Here is a 17,469-nt window from a genome sequence, read left to right on the forward strand (position 1 = left end):
GCAGCAGTGTACATGTAGGTAGGGGTGAAGTGACTATGGATAGATAATAAACAGTGAGTAGCAGCAGTGTACATGTAGGTAGGGGTGAAGTGACTATGTATAGATAATAAACAGCGAGTAGCAGCAGTGTACATGTAGGTAGGGGTAAAGTGACTATGGATAGATAATAAACAGAGAGTAGCAGCCGTGTACATGTAGGTAGGGGTGAAGTGACTATGGATAGATAATAAACAGTGAGTAGCAGCAGTGTACATGTAGGTAGGGGTGAAGTGACTGGATAGATAATAAACAGTGAGTAGCAGCAGTGTACATGTAGGTAGGGGTGAAGTGACTATGGATAGATAATAAACAGAGAGTAGCAGCAGTGTACATGTAGGTAGGGGTAAAGTGACTATGTATAGATAATAAACAGAGAGTAGCAGCCGTGTACATGTAGGTAGGGGTGAAGTGACTATGGATAGATAATAAACAGTGAGTAGCAGCAGTGTACATGTAGGTAGGGGTGAAGTGACTGGATAGATAATAAACAGTGAGTAGCAGCAGTGTACATGTAGGTAGGGGTGAAGTGACTATGGATAGATAATAAACAGAGTAGCAGCAGTGTACATGTAGGTAGGGGTGAAGTGACTATGGATAGATAATAAACAGCGAGTAGCAGCAGTGTACATGTAGGTAGGGGTGAAGTGACTATGGATAGATAATAAACAGCGAGTAGCAGCAGTGTACATGTAGGTAGGGGTGAAGTGACTATGGATAGATAATAAACAGTGAGTAGCAGCAGTGTACATGTAGGTAGGGGTGAAGTGACTATGGATAGATAATAAACAGTGAGTAGCAGCAGTGTACATGTAGGTAGGGGTGAAGTGACTATGTATAGATAATAAACAGCGAGTAGCAGCAGTGTACATGTAGGTAGGGGTAAAGTGACTATGGATAGATAATAAACAGAGAGTAGCAGCCGTGTACATGTAGGTAGGGGTGAAGTGACTATGGATAGATAATAAACAGTGAGTAGCAGCAGTGTACATGTAGGTAGGGGTGAAGTGACTGGATAGATAATAAACAGTGAGTAGCAGCAGTGTACATGTAGGTAGGGGTGAAGTGACTATGGATAGATAATAAACAGAGAGTAGCAGCAGTGTACATGTAGGTAGGGGTAAAGTGACTATGTATAGATAATAAACAGAGAGTAGCAGCCGTGTACATGTAGGTAGGGGTGAAGTGACTATGGATAGATAATAAACAGTGAGTAGCAGCAGTGTACATGTAGGTAGGGGTGAAGTGACTGGATAGATAATAAACAGTGAGTAGCAGCAGTGTACATGTAGGTAGGGGTGAAGTGACTATGGATAGATAATAAACAGAGTAGCAGCAGTGTACATGTAGGTAGGGGTGAAGTGACTATGGATAGATAATAAACAGCGAGTAGCAGCAGTGTACATGTAGGTAGGGGTGAAGTGACTATGGATTGATAATAAACAGCGAGTAGCAGCAGTGTACATGTAGGTAGGGGTGAAGTGACTATGGATAGATAATAAACAGAGTAGCAGCAGTGTACATGTAGGTAGGGGTGAAGTGACTATGTATAGATAATAAACAGCGAGTAGCAGCAGTGTACATGTAGGTAGGGGTAAAGTGACTATGGATAGATAATAAACAGAGTAGCAGCAGTGTACATGTAGGTAGGGGTGAAGTGACTATGGATAGATAATAAACAGCGAGTAGCAGCAGTGTACATGTAGGTAGGGGTGAAGTGACTATGTATAGATAATAAACAGCGAGTAGCAGCAGTGTACATGTAGGTAGGGGTAAAGTGACTATGGATAGATAATAAACAGAGAGTAGCAGCCGTGTACATGTAGGTAGGGGTGAAGTGACTATGGATAGATAATAAACAGTGAGTAGCAGCAGTGTACATGTAGGTAGGGGTGAAGTGACTGGATAGATAATAAACAGTGAGTAGCAGCAGTGTACATGTAGGTAGGGGTGAAGTGACTATGGATAGATAATAAACAGAGTAGCAGCAGTGTACATGTAGGTAGGGGTGAAGTGACTATGGATAGATAATAAACAGCGAGTAGCAGCAGTGTACATGTAGGTAGGGGTGAAGTGACTATGGATAGATAATAAACAGTGAGTAGCAGCAGTGTACATGTAGGTAGGGGTGAAGTGACTATGGATAGATAATAAACAGCGAGTAGCAGCAGTGTACATGTAGGTAGGGGTGAAGTGACTATGGATAGATAATAAACAGTGAGTAGCAGCAGTGTACATGTAGGTAGGGGTGAAGTGACTATGGATAGATAATAAACAGAGTAGCAGCAGTGTACATGTAGGTAGGGGTGAAGTGACTATGGATAGATAATAAACAGCGAGTAGCAGCAGTGTACATGTAGGTAGGGGTGAAGTGACTATGGATAGATAATAAACAGAGTAGCAGCAGTGTACATGTAGGTAGGGGTGAAGTGACTATGGATAGATAATAAACAGCGAGTAGCAGCAGTGTACATGTAGGTAGGGGTGAAGTGACTATGGATAGATAATAAACAGCGAGTAGCAGCAGTGTACATGTAGGTAGGGGTGAAGTGACTATGGATAGATAATAAACAGTGAGTAGCAGCAGTGTACATGTAGGTAGGGGTGAAGTGACTATGGATAGATAATAAACAACGAGTAGCAGCAGTGTACATGTAGGTAGGGGTGAAGTGACTATGGATAGATAATAAACAGTGAGTAGCAGCAGTGTACATGTAGGTAGGGGTGAAGTGACTATGGATAGATAATAAACAGAGTAGCAGCAGTGTACATGTAGGTAGGGGTGAAGTGACTATGGATAGATAATAAACAGCGAGTAGCAGCAGTGTACATGTAGGTAGGGGTGAAGTGACTATGGATAGATAATAAACAGTGAGTAGCAGCAGTGTACATGTAGGTAGGGATGAAGTGACTATGGATAGATAATAAACAGCGAGTAGCAGCAGTGTACATGTAGGTAGGGGTGAAGTGACTATGGATAGATAATAAACAGTGAGTAGCAGCAGTGTACATGTAGGTAGGGGTGAAGTGACTATGGATAGATAATAAACAGAGTAGCAGCAGTGTACATGTAGGTAGGGGTGAAGTGACTATGGATAGATAATAAACAGCGAGTAGCAGCAGTGTACATGTAGGTAGGGGTGAAGTGACTATGGATAGATAATAAACAGAGTAGCAGCAGTGTACATGTAGGTAGGGTGAAGTGACTATGGATAGATAATAAACAGCGAGTAGCAGCAGTGTACATGTAGGTAGGGGTGAAGTGACTATGGATAGATAATAAACAGCGAGTAGCAGCAGTGTACATGTAGGTAGGGGTGAAGTGACTATGGATAGATAATAAACAGTGAGTAGCAGCAGTGTACATGTAGGTAGGGGTGAAGTGACTATGGATAGATAATAAACAGCGAGTAGCAGCAGTGTACATGTAGGTAGGGGTGAAGTGACTATGGATAGATAATAAACAGTGAGTAGCAGCAGTGTACATGTAGGTAGGGGTGAAGTGACTATGGATAGATAATAAACAGAGAGTAGCAGCAGTGTACATGTAGGTAGGGGTGAAGTGACTATGGATAGATAATAAACAGCGAGTAGCAGCAGTGTACATGTAGGTAGGGGTGAAGTGACTATGGATAGATAATAAACAGAGTAGCAGCAGTGTACATGTAGGTAGGGGTGAAGTGACTATGGATAGATAATAAACAGAGTAGCAGCAGTGTACATGTAGGTAGGGGTGAAGTGACTATGGATAGATAATAAACAGAGAGTAGCAGCAGTGTACATGTAGGTAGGGGTGAAGTGACTATGGATAGATAATAAACAGCGAGTAGCAGCAGTGTACATGTAGGTAGGGGTGAAGTGACTATGGATAGATAATAAACAGTGAGTAGCAGCAGTGTACATGTAGGTAGGGGTGAAGTGACTATGGATAGATAATAAACAGAGAGTAGCAGCAGTGTACATGTAGGTAGGGGTGAAGTGACTATGGATAGATAATAAACAGCGAGTAGCAGCAGTGTACATGTAGGTAGGGGTGAAGTGACTATTGATAGATAATAAACAGAGTAGCAGCAGTGTACATGTAGGTAGGGGTGAAGTGACTATGGATAGATAATAAACAGAGTAGCAGCAGTGTACATGTAGGTAGGGGTGAAGTGACTATGGATAGATAATAAACAGAGAGTAGCAGCAGTGTACATGTAGGTAGGGGTGAAGTGACTATGGATAGATAATAAACAACGAGTAGCAGCAGTGTACATGTAGGTAGGGGTGAAGTGACTATGGATAGATAATAAACAGTGAGTAGCAGCAGTGTACATGTAGGTAGGGGTGAAGTGACTATGGATAGATAATAAACAGAGTAGCAGCAGTGTACATGTAGGTAGGGGTGAAGTGACTATGGATAGATAATAAACAGTGAGTAGCAGCAGTGTACATGTAGGTAGGGGTGAAGTGACTATGGATAGATAATAAACAGTGAGTAGCAGCAGTGTACATGTAGGTAGGGATGAAGTGACTATGGATAGATAATAAACAGCGAGTAGCAGCAGTGTACATGTAGGTAGGGGTGAAGTGACTATGGATAGATAATAAACAGTGAGTAGCAGCAGTGTACATGTAGGTAGGGGTGAAGTGACTATGGATAGATAATAAACAGAGTAGCAGCAGTGTACATGTAGGTAGGGGTGAAGTGACTATGGATAGATAATAAACAGCGAGTAGCAGCAGTGTACATGTAGGTAGGGGTGAAGTGACTATGGATAGATAATAAACAGAGTAGCAGCAGTGTACATGTAGGTAGGGGTGAAGTGACTATGGATAGATAATAAACAGCGAGTAGCAGCAGTGTACATGTAGGTAGGGGTGAAGTGACTATGGATAGATAATAAACAGCGAGTAGCAGCAGTGTACATGTAGGTAGGGGTGAAGTGACTATGGATAGATAATAAACAGTGAGTAGCAGCAGTGTACATGTAGGTAGGGGTGAAGTGACTATGGATAGATAATAAACAGAGAGTAGCAGCAGTGTACATGTAGGTAGGGGTGAAGTGACTATGGATAGATAATAAACAGCGAGTAGCAGCAGTGTACATGTAGGTAGGGGTGAAGTGACTATTGATAGATAATAAACAGAGTAGCAGCAGTGTACATGTAGGTAGGGGTGAAGTGACTATGGATAGATAATAAACAGAGTAGCAGCAGTGTACATGTAGGTAGGGGTGAAGTGACTATGGATAGATAATAAACAGAGAGTAGCAGCAGTGTACATGTAGGTAGGGGTGAAGTGACTATGGATAGATAATAAACAGCGAGTAGCAGCAGTGTACATGTAGGTAGGGGTGAAGTGACTATGGATAGATAATAAACAGTGAGTAGCAGCAGTGTACATGTAGGTAGGGGTGAAGTGACTATGGATAGATAATAAACAGAGAGTAGCAGCAGTGTACATGTAGGTAGGGGTGAAGTGACTATGGATAGATAATAAACAGCGAGTAGCAGCAGTGTACATGTAGGTAGGGGTGAAGTGACTATGGATAGATAATAAACAGTAGCAGCAGTGTACATGTAGGTAGGGGTGAAGTGACTATGGATAGATAATAAACAGAGAGTAGCAGCAGTGTACATGTAGGTAGGGGTGAAGTGACTATGGATAGATAATAAACAGAGTAGCAGCAGTGTACATGTAGGCAGGGGTGAAGTGACTATGGATAGATAATAAACAGAGTAGCAGCAGTGTACATGTAGGTAGGGGTGAAGTGACTATGGATAGATAATAAACAGCGAGTAGCAGCAGTGTACATGTAGGTAGGGGTGAAGTGACTATGTATAGATAATAAACAGCGAGTAGCAGCAGTGTACATGTAGGTAGGGGTAAAGTGACTATGGATAGATAATAAACAGAGAGTAGCAGCTGTGTACATGTAGGTAGGGGTAAAGTGACTATGGATAGATAATAAACAGAGAGTAGCAGCAGTGTACATGTAGGTAGGGGTAAAGTGACTATGTATAGATAATAAACAGAGAGTAGCAGCCGTGTACATGTAGGTAGGGGTGAAGTGACTATGGATAGATAATAAACAGCGAGTAGCAGCAGTGTACATGTAGGTAGGGGTGAAGTGACTATGGATAGATAATAAACAGAGTAGCAGCAGTGTACATGTAGGTAGGGGTGAAGTGACTATGGATAGATAATAAACAGCGAGTAGCAGCAGTGTATATGTAGGTAGGGGTGAAGTGACTATGTATAGATAATAAACAGCGAGTAGCAGCAGTGTACATGTAGGTAGGGGTAAAGTGACTATGGATAGATAATAAACAGAGAGTAGCAGCCGTGTACATGTAGGTAGGGGTGAAGTGACTATGGATAGATAATAAACAGTGAGTAGCAGCAGTGTACATGTAGGTAGGGGTGAAGTGACTATGGATAGATAATAAACAGAGTAGCAGCAGTGTACATGTAGGTAGGGGTGAAGTGACTATGGATAGATAATAAACAGAGTAGCAGCAGTGTACATGTAGGTAGGGGTGAAGTGACTATGGATAGATAATAAACAGAGAGTAGCAGCAGTGTACATGTAGGTAGGGGTGAAGTGACTATGGATAGATAATAAACAGCGAGTAGCAGCAGTGTACATGTAGGTAGGGGTGAAGTGACTATGGATAGATAATAAACAGTGAGTAGCAGCAGTGTACATGTAGGTAGGGGTGAAGTGACTATGGATAGATAATAAACAGAGAGTAGCAGCAGTGTACATGTAGGTAGGGGTGAAGTGACTATGGATAGATAATAAACAGCGAGTAGCAGCAGTGTACATGTAGGTAGGGTGAAGTGACTATGGATAGATAATAAACAGTAGCAGCAGTGTACATGTAGGTAGGGGTGAAGTGACTATGGATAGATAATAAACAGAGAGTAGCAGCAGTGTACATGTAGGTAGGGGTGAAGTGACTATGGATAGATAATAAACAGAGTAGCAGCAGTGTACATGTAGGTAGGGGTGAAGTGACTATGGATAGATAATAAACAGAGTAGCAGCAGTGTACATGTAGGTAGGGGTGAAGTGACTATGGATAGATAATAAACAGCGAGTAGCAGCAGTGTACATGTAGGTAGGGGTGAAGTGACTATGGATAGATAATAAACAGCGAGTAGCAGCAGTGTACATGTAGGTAGGGGTGAAGTGACTATGTATAGATAATAAACAGCGAGTAGCAGCAGTGTACATGTAGGTAGGGGTAAAGTGACTATGGATAGATAATAAACAGAGAGTAGCAGCCGTGTACATGTAGGTAGGGGTGAAGTGACTATGGATAGATAATAAACAGCGAGTAGCAGCAGTGTACATGTAGGTAGGGGTGAAGTGACTATCGATAGATAATAAACAGAGAGTAGCAGCAGTGTACATGTAGGTAGGGGTGAAGTGACTATGGATAGATAATAAACAGAGTAGCAGCAGTGTACATGTAGGTAGGGGTGAAGTGACTATGGATAGATAATAAACAGAGTAGCAGCAGTGTACATGTAGGTAGGGGTGAAGTGACTATGGATAGATAATAAACAGCGAGTAGCAGCAGTGTATATGTAGGTAGGGGTGAAGTGACTATGTATAGATAATAAACAGCGAGTAGCAGCAGTGTACATGTAGGTAGGGGTAAAGTGACTATGGATAGATAATAAACAGAGAGTAGCAGCCGTGTACATGTAGGTAGGGGTGAAGTGACTATGGATAGATAATAAACAGTGAGTAGCAGCAGTGTACATGTAGGTAGGGGTGAAGTGACTATGGATAGATAATAAACAGAGTAGCAGCAGTGTACATGTAGGTAGGGGTGAAGTGACTATGGATAGATAATAAACAGAGTAGCAGCAGTGTACATGTAGGTAGGGGTGAAGTGACTATGGATAGATAATAAACAGAGTAGCAGCAGTGTACATGTAGGTAGGGGTGAAGTGACTATGTATAGATAATAAACAGCGAGTAGCAGCAGTGTACATGTAGGTAGGGGTAAAGTGACTATGGATAGATAATAAACAGAGTAGCAGCAGTGTACATGTAGGTAGGGGTGAAGTGACTATGGATAGATAATAAACAGAGAGTAGCAGCAGTGTACATGTAGGTAGGGGTGAAGTGACTATGGATAGATAATAAACAGCGAGTAGCAGCAGTGTACATGTAGGTAGGGGTGAAGTGACTATGGATAGATAATAAACAGCGAGTAGCAGCAGTGTACATGTAGGTAGGGGTGAAGTGACTATGGATAGATAATAAACAGAGAGTAGCAGCAGTGTACATGTAGGTAGGGGTGAAGTGACTATGGATAGATAATAAACAGTGAGTAGCAGCAGTGTACATGTAGGTAGGGGTGAAGTGACTATGGATAGATAATAAACAGAGAGTAGCAGCAGTGTACATGTAGGTAGGGGTGAAGTGACTATGGATAGATAATAAACAGCGAGTAGCAGCAGTGTACATGTAGGTAGGGGTGAAGTGACTATTGATAGATAATAAACAGAGTAGCAGCAGTGTACATGTAGGTAGGGGTGAAGTGACTATGGATAGATAATAAACAGAGTAGCAGCAGTGTACATGTAGGTAGGGGTGAAGTGACTATGGATAGATAATAAACAGAGAGTAGCAGCAGTGTACATGTAGGTAGGGGTGAAGTGACTATGGATAGATAATAAACAGCGAGTAGCAGCAGTGTACATGTAGGTAGGGGTGAAGTGACTATGGATAGATAATAAACAGTGAGTAGCAGCAGTGTACATGTAGGTAGGGGTGAAGTGACTATGGATAGATAATAAACAGAGAGTAGCAGCAGTGTACATGTAGGTAGGGGTGAAGTGACTATGGATAGATAATAAACAGCGAGTAGCAGCAGTGTACATGTAGGTAGGGGTGAAGTGACTATGGATAGATAATAAACAGTAGCAGCAGTGTACATGTAGGTAGGGGTGAAGTGACTATGGATAGATAATAAACAGAGAGTAGCAGCAGTGTACATGTAGGTAGGGGTGAAGTGACTATGGATAGATAATAAACAGAGTAGCAGCAGTGTACATGTAGGCAGGGGTGAAGTGACTATGGATAGATAATAAACAGAGTAGCAGCAGTGTACATGTAGGTAGGGGTGAAGTGACTATGGATAGATAATAAACAGTAGCAGCAGTGTACATGTAGGTAGGGGTGAAGTGACTATGGATAGATAATAAACAGCGAGTAGCAGCAGTGTACATGTAGGTAGGGGTGAAGTGACTATGTATAGATAATAAACAGCGAGTAGCAGCAGTGTACATGTAGGTAGGGGTAAAGTGACTATGGATAGATAATAAACAGAGAGTAGCAGCCGTGTACATGTAGGTAGGGGTGAAGTGACTATGGATAGATAATAAACAGCGAGTAGCAGCAGTGTACATGTAGGTAGGGGTGAAGTGACTATGGATAGATAATAAACAGCGAGTAGCAGCAGTGTACATGTAGGTAGGGGTGAAGTGACTATGGATAGATAATAAACAGTAGCAGCAGTGTACATGTAGGTAGGGGTGAAGTGACTATGGATAGATAATAAACAGAGAGTAGCAGCAGTGTACATGTAGGTAGGGGTGAAGTGACTATGGATAGATAATAAACAGAGTAGCAGCAGTGTACATGTAGGCAGGGGTGAAGTGACTATGGATAGATAATAAACAGAGTAGCAGCAGTGTACATGTAGGTAGGGGTGAAGTGACTATGGATAGATAATAAACAGTAGCAGCAGTGTACATGTAGGTAGGGGTGAAGTGACTATGGATAGATAATAAACAGCGAGTAGCAGCAGTGTACATGTAGGTAGGGGTGAAGTGACTATGTATAGATAATAAACAGCGAGTAGCAGCAGTGTACATGTAGGTAGGGGTAAAGTGACTATGGATAGATAATAAACAGAGAGTAGCAGCCGTGTACATGTAGGTAGGGGTGAAGTGACTATGGATAGATAATAAACAGCGAGTAGCAGCAGTGTACATGTAGGTAGGGGTGAAGTGACTATGGATAGATAATAAACAGAGTAGCAGCAGTGTACATGTAGGTAGGGGTGAAGTGACTATGGATAGATAATAAACAGCGAGTAGCAGCAGTGTATATGTAGGTAGGGGTGAAGTGACTATGTATAGATAATAAACAGCGAGTAGCAGCAGTGTACATGTAGGTAGGGGTAAAGTGACTATGGATAGATAATAAACAGAGAGTAGCAGCCGTGTACATGTAGGTAGGGGTGAAGTGACTATGGATAGATAATAAACAGTGAGTAGCAGCAGTGTACATGTAGGTAGGGGTGAAGTGACTATGGATAGATAATAAACAGAGTAGCAGCAGTGTACATGTAGGTAGGGGTGAAGTGACTATGGATAGATAATAAACAGAGTAGCAGCAGTGTACATGTAGGTAGGGGTGAAGTGACTATGGATAGATAATAAACAGAGTAGCAGCAGTGTACATGTAGGTAGGGGTGAAGTGACTATGTATAGATAATAAACAGCGAGTAGCAGCAGTGTACATGTAGGTAGGGGTAAAGTGACTATGGATAGATAATAAACAGAGTAGCAGCAGTGTACATGTAGGTAGGGGTGAAGTGACTATGGATAGATAATAAACAGAGAGTAGCAGCAGTGTACATGTAGGTAGGGGTGAAGTGACTATGGATAGATAATAAACAGCGAGTAGCAGCAGTGTACATGTAGGTAGGGGTGAAGTGACTATGGATAGATAATAAACAGCGAGTAGCAGCAGTGTACATGTAGGTAGGGGTGAAGTGACTATGGATAGATAATAAACAGTGAGTAGCAGCAGTGTACATGTAGGTAGGGGTGAAGTGACTATGGATAGATAATAAACAGAGAGTAGCAGCAGTGTACATGTAGGTAGGGGTGAAGTGACTATGGATAGATAATAAACAGCGAGTAGCAGCAGTGTACATGTAGGTAGGGGTGAAGTGACTATTGATAGATAATAAACAGAGTAGCAGCAGTGTACATGTAGGTAGGGGTGAAGTGACTATGGATAGATAATAAACAGAGTAGCAGCAGTGTACATGTAGGTAGGGGTGAAGTGACTATGGATAGATAATAAACAGAGAGTAGCAGCAGTGTACATGTAGGTAGGGGTGAAGTGACTATGGATAGATAATAAACAGCGAGTAGCAGCAGTGTACATGTAGGTAGGGGTGAAGTGACTATGGATAGATAATAAACAGTGAGTAGCAGCAGTGTACATGTAGGTAGGGGTGAAGTGACTATGGATAGATAATAAACAGAGAGTAGCAGCAGTGTACATGTAGGTAGGGGTGAAGTGACTATGGATAGATAATAAACAGCGAGTAGCAGCAGTGTACATGTAGGTAGGGGTGAAGTGACTATGGATAGATAATAAACAGTAGCAGCAGTGTACATGTAGGTAGGGGTGAAGTGACTATGGATAGATAATAAACAGAGAGTAGCAGCAGTGTACATGTAGGTAGGGGTGAAGTGACTATGGATAGATAATAAACAGAGTAGCAGCAGTGTACATGTAGGCAGGGGTGAAGTGACTATGGATAGATAATAAACAGAGTAGCAGCAGTGTACATGTAGGTAGGGGTGAAGTGACTATGGATAGATAATAAACAGCGAGTAGCAGCAGTGTACATGTAGGTAGGGGTGAAGTGACTATGGATAGATAATAAACAGAGAGTAGCAGCAGTGTACATGTAGGTAGGGGTAAAGTGACTATGTATAGATAATAAACAGAGAGTAGCAGCAGTGTACATGTAGGTAGGGGTAAAGTGACTATGTATAGATAATAAACAGAGAGTAGCAGCCGTGTACATGTAGGTAGGGGTGAAGTGACTATGGATAGATAATAAACAGCGAGTAGCAGCAGTGTACATGTAGGTAGGGGTAAAGTGACTATGTATAGATAATAAACAGAGAGTAGCAGCCGTGTACATGTAGGTAGGGGTGAAGTGACTATGGATAGATAATAAACAGCGAGTAGCAGCAGTGTACATGTAGGTAGGGGTGAAGTGACTATGGATAGATAATAAACAGAGAGTAGCAGCAGTGTACATGTAGGTAGGGGTGAAGTGACTATGGATAGATAATAAACAGAGTAGCAGCAGTGTACATGTAGGTAGGGGTGAAGTGACTATGGATAGATAATAAACAGAGTAGCAGCAGTGTACATGTAGGTAGGGGTGAAGTGACTATGGATAGATAATAAACAGCGAGTAGCAGCAGTGTATATGTAGGTAGGGGTGAAGTGACTATGTATAGATAATAAACAGCGAGTAGCAGCAGTGTACATGTAGGTAGGGGTAAAGTGACTATGGATAGATAATAAACAGAGAGTAGCAGCCGTGTACATGTAGGTAGGGGTGAAGTGACTATGGATAGATAATAAACAGTGAGTAGCAGCAGTGTACATGTAGGTAGGGGTGAAGTGACTATGGATAGATAATAAACAGAGTAGCAGCAGTGTACATGTAGGTAGGGTGAAGTGACTATGGATAGATAATAAACAGAGTAGCAGCAGTGTACATGTAGGTAGGGGTGAAGTGACTATGGATAGATAATAAACAGAGAGTAGCAGCAGTGTACATGTAGGTAGGGGTGAAGTGACTATGGATAGATAATAAACAGCGAGTAGCAGCAGTGTACATGTAGGTAGGGGTGAAGTGACTATGGATAGATAATAAACAGTGAGTAGCAGCAGTGTACATGTAGGTAGGGGTGAAGTGACTATGGATAGATAATAAACAGAGAGTAGCAGCAGTGTACATGTAGGTAGGGGTGAAGTGACTATGGATAGATAATAAACAGCGAGTAGCAGCAGTGTACATGTAGGTAGGGGTGAAGTGACTATGGATAGATAATAAACAGTAGCAGCAGTGTACATGTAGGTAGGGGTGAAGTGACTATGGATAGATAATAAACAGAGAGTAGCAGCAGTGTACATGTAGGTAGGGGTGAAGTGACTATGGATAGATAATAAACAGAGTAGCAGCAGTGTACATGTAGGTAGGGGTGAAGTGACTATGGATAGATAATAAACAGAGTAGCAGCAGTGTACATGTAGGTAGGGGTGAAGTGACTATGGATAGATAATAAACAGCGAGTAGCAGCAGTGTACATGTAGGTAGGGGTGAAGTGACTATGTATAGATAATAAACAGCGAGTAGCAGCAGTGTACATGTAGGTAGGGGTAAAGTGACTATGGATAGATAATAAACAGAGAGTAGCAGCCGTGTACATGTAGGTAGGGGTGAAGTGACTATGGATAGATAATAAACAGAGTAGCAGCAGTGTACATGTAGGTAGGGGTGAAGTGACTATGGATAGATAATAAACAGAGAGTAGCAGCAGTGTACATGTAGGTAGGGGTGAAGTGACTATGGATAGATAATAAACAGCGAGTAGCAGCAGTGTACATGTAGGTAGGGGTGAAGTGACTATGGATAGATAATAAACAGTGAGTAGCAGCAGTGTACATGTAGGTAGGGGTGAAGTGACTATGGATAGATAATAAACAGAGAGTAGCAGCAGTGTACATGTAGGTAGGGGTGAAGTGACTATGGATAGATAATAAACAGCGAGTAGCAGCAGTGTACATGTAGGTAGGGGTGAAGTGACTATGGATAGATAATAAACAGTAGCAGCAGTGTACATGTAGGTAGGGGTGAAGTGACTATGGATAGATAATAAACAGAGAGTAGCAGCAGTGTACATGTAGGTAGGGGTGAAGTGACTATGGATAGATAATAAACAGAGTAGCAGCAGTGTACATGTAGGTAGGGGTGAAGTGACTATGGATAGATAATAAACAGAGTAGCAGCAGTGTACATGTAGGTAGGGGTGAAGTGACTATGGATAGATAATAAACAGAGTAGCAGCAGTGTACATGTAGGTAGGGGTGAAGTGACTATGTATAGATAATAAACAGCGAGTAGCAGCAGTGTACATGTAGGTAGGGGTAAAGTGACTATGGATAGATAATAAACAGAGAGTAGCAGCCGTGTACATGTAGGTAGGGGTGAAGTGACTATGGATAGATAATAAACAGAGAGTAGCAGCAGTGTACATGTAGGTAGGGGTAAAGTGACTATGTATAGATAATAAACAGAGAGTAGCAGCCGTGTACATGTAGGTAGGGGTGAAGTGACTATGGATAGATAATAAACAGCGAGTAGCAGCAGTGTACATGTAGGTAGGGGTGAAGTGACTATCGATAGATAATAAACAGAGAGTAGCAGCAGTGTACATGTAGGTAGGGGTGAAGTGACTATGGATAGATAATAAACAGAGTAGCAGCAGTGTACATGTAGGTAGGGGTGAAGTGACTATGGATAGATAATAAACAGAGTAGCAGCAGTGTACATGTAGGTAGGGGTGAAGTGACTATGGATAGATAATAAACAGCGAGTAGCAGCAGTGTATATGTAGGTAGGGGTGAAGTGACTATGTATAGATAATAAACAGCGAGTAGCAGCAGTGTACATGTAGGTAGGGGTAAAGTGACTATGGATAGATAATAAACAGAGAGTAGCAGCCGTGTACATGTAGGTAGGGGTGAAGTGACTATGGATAGATAATAAACAGTGAGTAGCAGCAGTGTACATGTAGGTAGGGGTGAAGTGACTATGGATAGATAATAAACAGAGTAGCAGCAGTGTACATGTAGGTAGGGGTGAAGTGACTATGGATAGATAATAAACAGAGTAGCAGCAGTGTACATGTAGGTAGGGGTGAAGTGACTATGGATAGATAATAAACAGAGTAGCAGCAGTGTACATGTAGGTAGGGGTGAAGTGACTATGTATAGATAATAAACAGCGAGTAGCAGCAGTGTACATGTAGGTAGGGGTAAAGTGACTATGTATAGATAATAATCAGCGAGTAGCAGCAGTGTACATGTAGGTAGGGGTGAAGTGACTATGGATAGATAATAAACAGAGAGTAGCAGCAGTGTACATGTAGGTAGGGGTGAAGTGACTATGGATAGATAATAAACAGCGAGTAGCAGCAGTGTACATGTAGGTAGGGGTGAAGTGACTGGATAGATAATAAACAGTGAGTAGCAGCAGTGTACATGTAGGTAGGGGTGAAGTGACTATGGATAGATAATAAACAGAGTAGCAGCAGTGTACATGTAGGTAGGGGTGAAGTGACTATGGATAGATAATAAACAGCGAGTAGCAGCAGTGTACATGTAGGTAGGGGTGAAGTGACTATGGATTGATAATAAACAGCGAGTAGCAGCAGTGTACATGTAGGTAGGGGTGAAGTGACTGGATAGATAATAAACAGCGAGTAGCAGCAGTGTACATGTAGGTAGGGGTGAAGTGACTGGATAGATAATAAACAGTGAGTAGCAGCAGTGTACATGTAGGTAGGGGTGAAGTGACTATGGATTGATAATAAACAGCGAGTAGCAGCAGTGTACATGTAGGTAGGGGTGAAGTGACTATGGATAGATAATAAACAGAGTAGCAGCAGTGTACATGTAGGTAGGGGTGAAGTGACTATGGATAGATAATAAACAGCGAGTAGCAGCAGTGTACATGTAGGTAGGGGTGAAGTGACTATGGATTGATAATAAACAGCGAGTAGCAGCAGTGTACATGTAGGTAGGGGTGAAGTGACTATGGATAGATAATAAACAGAGTAGCAGCAGTGTACATGTAGGTAGGGGTGAAGTGACTATGTATAGATAATAAACAGCGAGTAGCAGCAGTGTACATGTAGGTAGGGGTAAAGTGACTATGTATAGATAATAATCAGCGAGTAGCAGCAGTGTACATGTAGGTAGGGGTAAAGTGACTATGTATAGATAATAATCAGCGAGTAGCAGCAGTGTACATGTAGGTAGGGGTGAAGTGACTATGGATAGATAATAAACAGCGAGTAGCAGCAGTGTACATGTAGGTAGGGGTGAAGTGACTGGATAGATAATAAACAGTGAGTAGCAGCAGTGTACATGTAGGTAGGGGTGAAGTGACTATGGATAGATAATAAACAGAGTAGCAGCAGTGTACATGTAGGTAGGGGTGAAGTGACTATGGATAGATAATAAACAGCGAGTAGCAGCAGTGTACATGTAGGTAGGGGTGAAGTGACTATGGATTGATAATAAACAGCGAGTAGCAGCAGTGTACATGTAGGTAGGGGTGAAGTGACTGGATAGATAATAAACAGCGAGTAGCAGCAGTGTACATGTAGGTAGGGGTGAAGTGACTGGATAGATAATAAACAGTGAGTAGCAGCAGTGTACATGTAGGTAGGGGTGAAGTGACTATGGATTGATAATAAACAGCGAGTAGCAGCAGTGTACATGTAGGTAGGGGTGAAGTGACTATGGATAGATAATAAACAGAGTAGCAGCAGTGTACATGTAGGTAGGGGTGAAGTGACTATGGATAGATAATAAACAGCGAGTAGCAGCAGTGTACATGTAGGTAGGGGTGAAGTGACTATGGATTGATAATAAACAGCGAGTAGCAGCAGTGTACATGTAGGTAGGGGTGAAGTGACTATGGATAGATAATAAACAGAGTAGCAGCAGTGTACATGTAGGTAGGGGTGAAGTGACTATGTATAGATAATAAACAGCGAGTAGCAGCAGTGTACATGTAGGTAGGGGTAAAGTGACTATGTATAGATAATAATCAGCGAGTAGCAGCAGTGTACATGTAGGTAGGGGTGAAGTGACTATGTATAGATAATAATCAGCGAGTAGCAGCAGTGTACATGTAGGTAGGGGTAAAGTGACTATGTATAGATAATAATCAGCGAGTAGCAGCAGTGTACATGTAGGTAGGGGTGAAGTGACTATGGATAGATAATAAACAGCGAGTAGCAGCAGTGTACATGTAGGTAGGGGTGAAGTGACTGGATAGATAATAAACAGTGAGTAGCAGCAGTGTACATGTAGGTAGGGGTGAAGTGACTATGGATAGATAATAAACAGCGAGTAGCAGCAGTGTACATGTAGGTAGGGGTGAAGTGACTATGGATTGATAATAAACAGCGAGTAGCAGCAGTGTACATGTAGGTAGGGGTGAAGTGACTATGGATTGATAATAAACAGCGAGTAGCAGTAGTGTACATGTAGGTAGGGGTGAAGTGACTATGGATAGATAATAAACAGCGAGTAGCAGCAGTGTACATGTAGGTAGGGGTGAAGTGACTGGATAGATAATAAACAGTGAGTAGCAGCAGTGTACATGTAGGTAGGGGTGAAGTGACTATGGATAGATAATAAACAGAGTAGCAGCAGTGTACATGTAGGTAGGGGTGAAGTGACTATGGATAGATAATCAACAGCGAGTAGCAGCAGTGTACATGTAGGTAGGGGTGAAGTGACTATGGATAGATAATCAACAGCGAGTAGCAGCAGTGTACATGTAGGTAGGGGTGAAGTG

The 17,469-nt window shown here is 42.0% G+C and overlaps 1 protein-coding gene across 1 annotated transcript in view; it reads left to right on the top strand.

Annotated features, from left to right (window-relative positions):
• Positions 1 to 17,469, top strand: part of rttn (rotatin) — a 129,634-nt gene that overhangs the window by 48,531 nt on the left and 63,634 nt on the right. The window lies entirely within an intron of this gene.

Source organism: Oncorhynchus nerka, linkage group LG22 (assembly GCF_034236695.1).
Source record: "Oncorhynchus nerka isolate Pitt River linkage group LG22, Oner_Uvic_2.0, whole genome shotgun sequence".
Lineage (NCBI taxonomy): Eukaryota > Metazoa > Chordata > Actinopteri > Salmoniformes > Salmonidae > Oncorhynchus > Oncorhynchus nerka.